This window comes from Nomascus leucogenys, chromosome 22a (assembly GCF_006542625.1).
Source record: "Nomascus leucogenys isolate Asia chromosome 22a, Asia_NLE_v1, whole genome shotgun sequence".
Lineage (NCBI taxonomy): Eukaryota > Metazoa > Chordata > Mammalia > Primates > Hylobatidae > Nomascus > Nomascus leucogenys.
This window is the reverse complement of record NC_044402.1, coordinates 41,718,547-41,727,167: the sequence shown is the minus strand read 5'-3', so window position 1 is coordinate 41,727,167 and position 8,621 is coordinate 41,718,547.

The following is an 8,621-nucleotide window of genomic DNA, read 5'->3' as shown; positions in this document are numbered from 1 at the left end:
GATCTTGGCTCACTGCAAGCTCTGCCTCCGGGGTTCTCCTGCCTCAGCCTCCCAAGAAGCTGGGACTACAGGAGCCCGCCACCACGCCTGGCTATTTTTTTGTATTTTTAGTGGAGACGGGGTTTCACCGTGTTAGCCAGGTCTCAATCTCCTGACCTCGTGATCCGCCTGCCTCAGCCTCTCATAGTGCTGGGATTACAGTCATGAGCCGCCATGCCCGGCCTCATGCCTAGCTAATTTTTGTATTTTTATTTTTATTTATTTTTTATTTTATTTATTTATTTTTTTGAGACAGTGTCTGGCTCTGTCCGCCAGGCTGGAGTGCCCTGGCGTGAACTTGGCTCACTGCAAGCTCCGCCTCCTGGGTTCATGCCATTCTCCTGCCGCAGCTTCCCAAGTAGCTGGGACTACCGGCGCCTGCTACCGCGCCCGGCTAATTTTTTTGTATTTTCAGTTGAGACAAGGTTTCACCGTGTTAGCCAGGATGGTTTCGATCTCCTGACCTCGTGATCCGCCCGCCTCGGCCTCCCAAAGTGCCGGGATTACAGACGTGAACCACCGCGCCCGGCAATTTTTGTATTTTTAGTAGAGACGGGGTTTCACCATGTTTGTCTTCTTTTGAGACTCAGTCTTCCTGTGTCACCCAGGGTGCAGTGCAGTGGCAAGATCTCAGCTCACCTCAATGTCCACCTTCTGGGTTCAAGTGAATCTCCTTCCTCAGCCTCCCGAGTAGCTGGGGATTACAGGCATGCGCCACCACACCCAGCTAATTTTGTGTTTTTATTTTTTTATTTTTATTTTTATTTTCTCCATGTTGGTCAGGTTGGTCTTGAAGTCCCCCACCCTCTTCAACCTCCCAAAGTGATTACAGGTGTGAGCCACAGAGCCTGGCCATGTGATGCTTTTTTTTTTTTTTTTTTTTTTTTTTTTTTGAGATAGAGTCTCTCTCTGTTGCCCAGGGTAGAGTGCAGTGGTGCGATCTTGGCCACTGCAACCTCCGCCTCCCAGGTTCAAGCAATTCTCCTGCCTCAGCCTCCTGAGTAGCTGAGATTACAGGTGCACGCCACCACATCTGGCTAATTTTTGTATTTTTAGTAGAGACGGTGTTTCACCATGTTGGTCAGGCTGATCTCGAACTCCTGACCTTGTGATCCACCTGCCTTGGCCTCCGAAAGTGCTGGGATTTCAGGTGTGAGCCACCGCGCCCGGCCCATGTGATGCTTTTTAAGAGATCCCAACAGGCAAGCCAGGAAGGCAGCCGATGATATGTAGAAATTGCTGGAGGCAGTGACAGTTGATGGCAGAAGATTCTTTTGGAAGCAGATGGGAAAGAGTACCTGATAGTGACTATGAACAGGGTGGCTGGGCCATGGGGAAGTTAGACTCAAAGTTTAGGATCACTGGATTTGGTAGAAGAAAGTGGGAATTGTAGGGCAAGGACTTAATGACTACATTGTGTGTCTATGAAATTTAGGACTACATTTTCCTTATTTGATTCAATGACCTCTGCTCCCATGTTTTGGTCAAGGGATATTACCAGGATGTCTGTGTGTGTTTCCAAAAAATTGGATGGAAATCTTGAAGAAAAGAGAGGGGAAGGAGAGAGACCTGAGAGAAATAGGCCTGTTACTCAAGATAAATTATTCTTTCCATTACCTACCTCTGTCTCTCCCTTCCAAACATCTACTATCCTTCCATACACATCATTTGTAATCTGATTACAGGTGCCTGCCACCGCACCTGACTAATTTTTGTATTTTTAGTAGAGACGGTGTTTCACCATGTTGGCCAGGCTTGTCTCGAACTCCTGCGCTCAAATGATTCCTCCACATTGGCCTCCCAAAGCGCTGGGGTTACAGACGTGAGACACTGCACCTGGCCTCATCAGATTCTTGAAACAAACCTAGGGGTCGGGTGCAGTGGCTCACGCCTGTAATCCCAGCACTTTGAGAGGCCGAGGTGGGTGGATCATGAGGTCAGGAGTTGGAGACCAGCCTGACCAACATGGTGAAACCCCGTCTCTACTAAAAATACAAAAATTAGCCGGGTGTGGTGGTGTGTGCCTGTAATCCCAGCTACTCAGGAGGCTGAGGCAATAAGAGTGAAACTCCATCTCAAAAAAAAAAAAAAACTAAATAATAATAATAATTGATGCTGTTATTATCCAAATGAACAAAACCACTAAACTAGCATCAGTTGAACCCAAGAGGCAGAGGTTGTGGTGAGCCGAGATCGTGCCATTCCACTCCAGTCTGGGCAACAAGAGTGAACTCTGTCTTAAAAAACAAAAACAAAAACAAAAAAAACCAGTAGGCTGGGCACAGTTGCTCACACTTATAATCCTAGCACTTTGGGAGGCTGAGGTGGGAGGATTACATGAGGCCTGGAATTCAAGACCAGGCTGGGCAAAATAGCAAGACCTCGTCTCTACAAAAAATACCTACTGGGCATCCACTCTATGCCAGCTGGGCATGAAGCATGTGAATATAACTTCATATCCTTTCCACCCTCCAAGAATTTATATTGAAAGTCTACTTGACAAATAGAACTCATATGACATACATTTTCATTTTTAGTGGAAAAAATCATCGAACTTGGGTTCTAGTCAAATTCTTTCTATTCCCAGTTAAATCCCCTTGGGGCCAGGCATCGTGGCTCATGCCTGTAATCCTAGCACTTTGAGAGGCCAAGGCAGGAGGATTGCTTGAACTCATAGTATGAGACCAGCCTGAGCAACATAGTGAGACCTCATCTCTACTCAAAAAAAAAAAAAAAAAAAAAAAAAGGCCAGGCACGGTGGCTCATGCCTGTAATTCCAGCACTTGGGAGGACAAAGCGGGCAGATCACTTGAGGCCAAGCGTTCAAGACCACCCTGGGTAACATGGTGAAACCCTATCTCTAGTAAAAATACAAAAATTAGCCCGGCGTCAGGGTGCACGCCTGTAATCCCAGCAGCTCGGGAGGCTGAGGCAGGAGAATCGCTTGAACTTGGGAAGCGGAGGTTGCAGTGAGCCAAGATCGTGCCACTGCACTCCAGCCTGGGCAATAGAATGAGACTCCTCAAAAAAAAAAAAATTATCCAGGCATGGTGGCAGCCTGTAGTTTCAGGTACTTGGAAGTCTGAGATAGGAGGATCACTTGAGCCTGGCAGATTGAGGCTACAGTGAGCAGTGATCACACCACTGCACAATCCCCTTAGGAATTTTCCCAAGTGTTTACCTCTCAGACCTCAATCTGCATTGATGGAATTAGACCCAATGATTTTCTTACCCAGCTTTAACACTTTGTGCTTGTATATGCGTATGTGAACATCTATATCAATCAACAAGATACATCTATTGCAACAATTTCTACATAGGGTCCTACAATAATCTATGATGGTAATTCTTTCTTTCTGTCTGTCTGTCTGTCTCTCTCTCTCTCTCTCTCTTTTTCTTTTTCTTTCTTCTTTTTTTTTTTTTTTTTGACAGGGTCTCACTCTGTTGCCCAGGCTGGAGTGCAGTGGTACAATCTCCGCCTCCTGGGCTCAAGTGATCCTCCCACTTCAGCCTCTCAACCTTAGCCCCCTGAGTAGCTGGGACCACAGGTGCATGCCACCATGCCCACCTAATTTTTGTAGGGCCAGGGTTTTGCCATATTGGCCAGGCTGGTCTTGCACTCCTGGACTTAAGTGGTCTGCCCACCTCGGCCTCCCAAAGTGTGATTACAGGTGTGAGCCACCTCACATGGCCCTGATGGTCATTTCTAAACCATTACTTAAGACGAAGTCTAGAGTCAAAGTTGAAAAATTTCTGAGGAAGGAATGCCCCAGAGACTGCTTTTCTCTGATATTAGAACAAGTCCTTGTCATTTATTTGGCGAATATTGGAGGAAGTAGGTGGCCCGCATTTATTTATGAGGTAGGTAGAATAAAACTATGCACTTCTCAATATAGAATCACACTCATGCTTATATAGAGAGGGACAGGAGGACAGAGAGACTCAACCTGGACTCACTGCATGGAATGCCAGAGTGAGATTCTGTTGCATTCTTTACGTTGTTATGGGGGATCCTAATTATAGTTTAATTTGCATATTCAAATTTAACTTGTATTAAATTAAATTAAAATATGAAAGTCCATCAACAAACCTCAGGCCTGCTAACCTCTGTGACCTCCAGAAGTAAGTCCAATCAAAAACCAAAGCAGCTTAGACATTCATGATTCTGTATCTCCAGATGGCAGAATCACCTCAGGATTTAGCCGAGGCCATAGAAATCCTTTCCTTCTTTTGGGACATAAGCTCCAAGGTAGATCTGCCAGTTTGTGACATTTTCAACAAACATTTGGCAGATGCATTTGAGATTTCACTTACCAGGCCTGCATTTAGGGGGAAAGTAGAATAAACGAGTAGACATTTCTCAACATAGAATCACATTCATGCTCGTATTAAGAGAGAGATGAGAGAACTGGGACGCTGGGGTTACAAAGGCAAATAAGACACGGGCCCTGCTTCTCCCTGGGAGGACGGGCAATTTTGAACAGATAAAGATGATACAATACGAGAAACTGTCATAAAGGTATACGTAAAGTTCCCTAGGAAGAAGGGAGACTTGAATAATAATACTACCTGAGTGAACTGAAGAGATTTTCAGAGAGGAGGTCACATGTGAGATGGATGTTATGCGCAATATGGTTTAGATGAATAAAGAAATGGGGAGTCCAGTCACGGTGGCTCACGCCTGTAATCCCAGCACTTTGGGAGGCCGAGGCGGGAGGATCATTTGAGCCTATGGGTTTGAGACCAGCCTGGGCAACATAGCAAGGCCCTGTCTCTACAAAAAATACAAAAATTTGCCAGGTGTGGTGGCACATGCCTGTAGTCCCAGCTGTTCAGGAGGCTGAGGTGGGAGAATTGCTTGAGCCCAAGTGGTTGAGGCTGCAGTGAGCTATGATCAGGCCACTGCATTTCAGCCTGGGAGATAGAGCAAGACTCTGTCTCAAAAAAAAAAAAAAAAAAAAAAAGAAGAGAAAAAAGAGTAGAAATGTATAGGGAAAGAAAGTTTGAAAAGAAGTTTGGGGCGAGTGTAAAAGACCATTTATGCTATATTAACAAATTGAATATAATGAGAAGACATTGGAAGTTTTAAAGCAAAGAATATAGCTGTATTTTATTATTATTATTTTAATAATTTTATTTATTTATTTATTTTTTTGAGACCATGTCTCACTCCATCACCCAGGCTGGAGTGCAGTGGCACAGTGTTGGCTCACTGCAACCTCTGCCTCCTGGGTTCACGTGATTCTCCTGCCTCAGCCTCCTGAGTAGCTGGGATTACAGGTGCCCACCACCATGCCTGGATAATTTTTTGTATTTTTAGTAGAGACGAAGTTTCACCATATTGGCCAGGCTGGTCCTGAACTCCTGGCTTCAAGTGATCCACCAGCCTTGGCCTCCCAAAGTACTGGGATTATAGGCGTGAGCTACTGCACCTGGCGTAGAGCTATATTTTAGAAGGTCAACCATTGAAAGTGTGGAAAATGATTTAAAATTGGAAAGAGACTGAATGGATAGAAGAGATACCAGAAATCCAGGCAAGAGACCAAGAGTGAGGCCGGGCACGGTGGATCATGCCTGTAATCCCAGCACTTTATTTATTTATTTATTTATGTATATATTTTTTGAGATGGAGTTTCACTCTTGTTGCCCAGGCTGGAGTGCAATGGCACGATCTCGGCTCACTGCAACCTCCACCTCCCAGGTTCAAGCGATTCTCCTGCCTCAGCCTCCCTAGTAGCTGGGATTGTAGGCATGTGCCACCATGCCCAGATAATTTTTTGTATTTTTAGTAGAGACGGGGTTTCTCCATGTTGGTCAGGCTGGTCTCGAACTCCCGACCTCAGCTGATCCGCCCACCTCGGCCTCCGAAAGTGCTGGGATTACAGGCGTGAGCCACTGCACCTGGCTATTTTTATATTTTTTATAAAATAGAGACAGGGTCTCACTATGTTGCCCAGGCTGGTCTTGAACACCTGGGCTCGAGTGATCCTCCCACCTCAGTCTCCCAAAGTGTTAGGATTACAGGGATTACAGGTGCCCCCCATCATGCCCAGCTAATCCAGGCTGGTCTTGAACTCCTGACCTCAGGTAATCCGCCTGCCTTGGCCTCCCAAAGTGCTGGGATTACAGGCATGAGCCACTGCGCCCGGCCACCAAGTTCACAACATTTGGTAGTTAATATTATTACACTGTTCTGCATAGAGAACAAGAGGTGAGTGCTATAAGCAATGCAGATCAACTATGTACAAGTTCAGAGGAAGGAAAGGCCATTTCCAACTGGAGGGCAGGAGGGTGAGCAGATTAAATTAGAATCATGAAGAAGTCACTTACATTGGGGATTTCAAAAGAACATAAGGGCCGGGCGCGGGTGCCTGTAACCCCAGCACTTTGGGAGGCCGAGGGGGGTGGATCACGAGGTCAAGAGATTGAGACCATGCTGGCCAACATGGTGAAACCCCGTCTCTACTAAAAATACAAAAATTAGCTGGGTGTGGTGGCGCACACCTGTAATCCCAGCTACTCAAGAGGCTGAGGCAGGAGAATCGCTTGAACCTGGGAGGCAGAGGTTGCGGTGAGCCAAGATCGTGCCGCTGCACTCCAGCCATGCCAGAGAGCGAGACTTTGTCTCAAAAAAAAAAAAAAAAAAAAGTAAGATGAACATTTAGACGATAAAACTTAGAGAAGGCTTAGTGATCTGGAAGAAAGAAAGAAGCTTGTCACCTATCATTTGTAGAAGAGACAAACAATAAAAATGTAAGCAGATAAGATAACTACAGAATGATAATTAAACAGGGTAGTGTGTCAGAAAGTGAAGAGAAAGAGTGGGGCTGGTGGTTAAGGAATTAGAGGGAAGACTTGATTCCATCTCAAGGTAGAAAGCTGTTCATATGCAGATCAACTGCTATCTGTGAATGGATACCCGAATATTGTCACAAACAAACTGAAATGCAAATACTCTTAGAAACTGGGGTATTAGTAATGCAAGTATGAAAAACATCTGATTTAAGCAGAACAACAACAACAACAAAACACCCTCACCATTCTTTGAATGACTTAATCTGTGAATGAAAACATTCACATCCTCATGATTTTGATGACAGAATAGATGATTTTTCTTTGTGCCGAGTTTGTTATCTCCAGCTGGAACTAAGTAAGGCTAGTCAAGGCCATCTGATTCTTATTGCTCATTCATTCATTCATTCAACCAATATTCTACCGAGAGCTTGCTGTATGCGGAGCTCTCAGTAAAATATTGCTTTGCCTGGGGAATGCAGCGGAGGTTTTTTCCTTGGAGTTCTCTTACTCCAAAGGGCTTTTGGAACAGGAGGACGCATGAGGAGAAACGGGCAGTTTCTGACACTTGTCTGCTGACGTTTTTGTTTTGTTTTGTTGAGACAGGGTCTTGCTCTGTTGCCCAGGCTGGCAAAAAGATAACGGCTCACTGTGGTCTTGAACTCCTGGGCTAAGGTGATCCTCCCATCGCAGCCTTCAGAGTAGCTGGGACTATAGGTGTGAGCCACCATGCCCAGCTAACTAAAACTTTTTTTTTGTGGAGATGGGATCTCCCTCTATTGCCCAGGTTGGTCTCGAACTCCTAGGCTCAAGTGATCCTCCTGCCTCATCCTCCAAAATGTCGGGATTACAGGTGTGAGCCATGGTGCCTAGCCTGTTGATTTTTTTTGGATAAGAGATAGAGAGGACCTGGTAATATACAAGGCCCAGAGTGTGTCCTAAGATGATCTATGGGGATAGAACAGAGTATCCCTGACTGAAGAGTTTTGGAAACTATTTTAATGTTCCCAAATTTTATTTGAACTAAAAACCATTGTCTGCCTTTCACATTCCTTCGTGCACTCCACCTCACTACTGCTCCCCCGGCACCTGTTGGCCTCTTTTGCTATCCAAATTTACCAAATAAATCTCGCCCCCCTTTCTACCCATCTGCTGTTCTTCACAGCTTGTCTCTGGGCTCAGCCCCAAGCCTGGAGGGGCAGTAAATGGATTCAGAGTTGCTGCTCAAACATGGATTCCCATGGAAACCAAACGACTAAGAAAACAAATAGGGAGGAAGAGGCAGCCACTGCCTGACCTCTTACCCTCCCCCTCCAAATTCTTTTCGCTTTTCGGCATGAAGGCAAGTGCTTATTTGTATAACTAGTAGAAGGACATAACCTGACCCCTCCCCCCACCCCCAAATTCTTTAAGAGCCTCTCGTTCGACAATGAGTAAATGAAAGATAGTGGGACATCTCCACCTGGTGGTAGAAATGCCAAATTACCTAAGAAGAGAACTCAATTAACAAGTGAAAGCCTGCAATACAGGCCAGTAAGTATACAAAGAAGTAACATTCAGATACAAAAATAAGATACAAAGAAGTAACACTCAGGAGCCACTCCTAGGAAACTGTTTAATTGTGATGCAGTTAGTACTTGTTCCTTCTCACATATACAGATTTAAATATCATCTTTATGTTGGTGAATTTTTATTTTTTATTTTTATTTGTTTAAATTTTATTTATTTATTTATTTATTTATTTATTTATTTATTTATTTATTTATTTGCGATGGAGTCTTGCTCTGTCG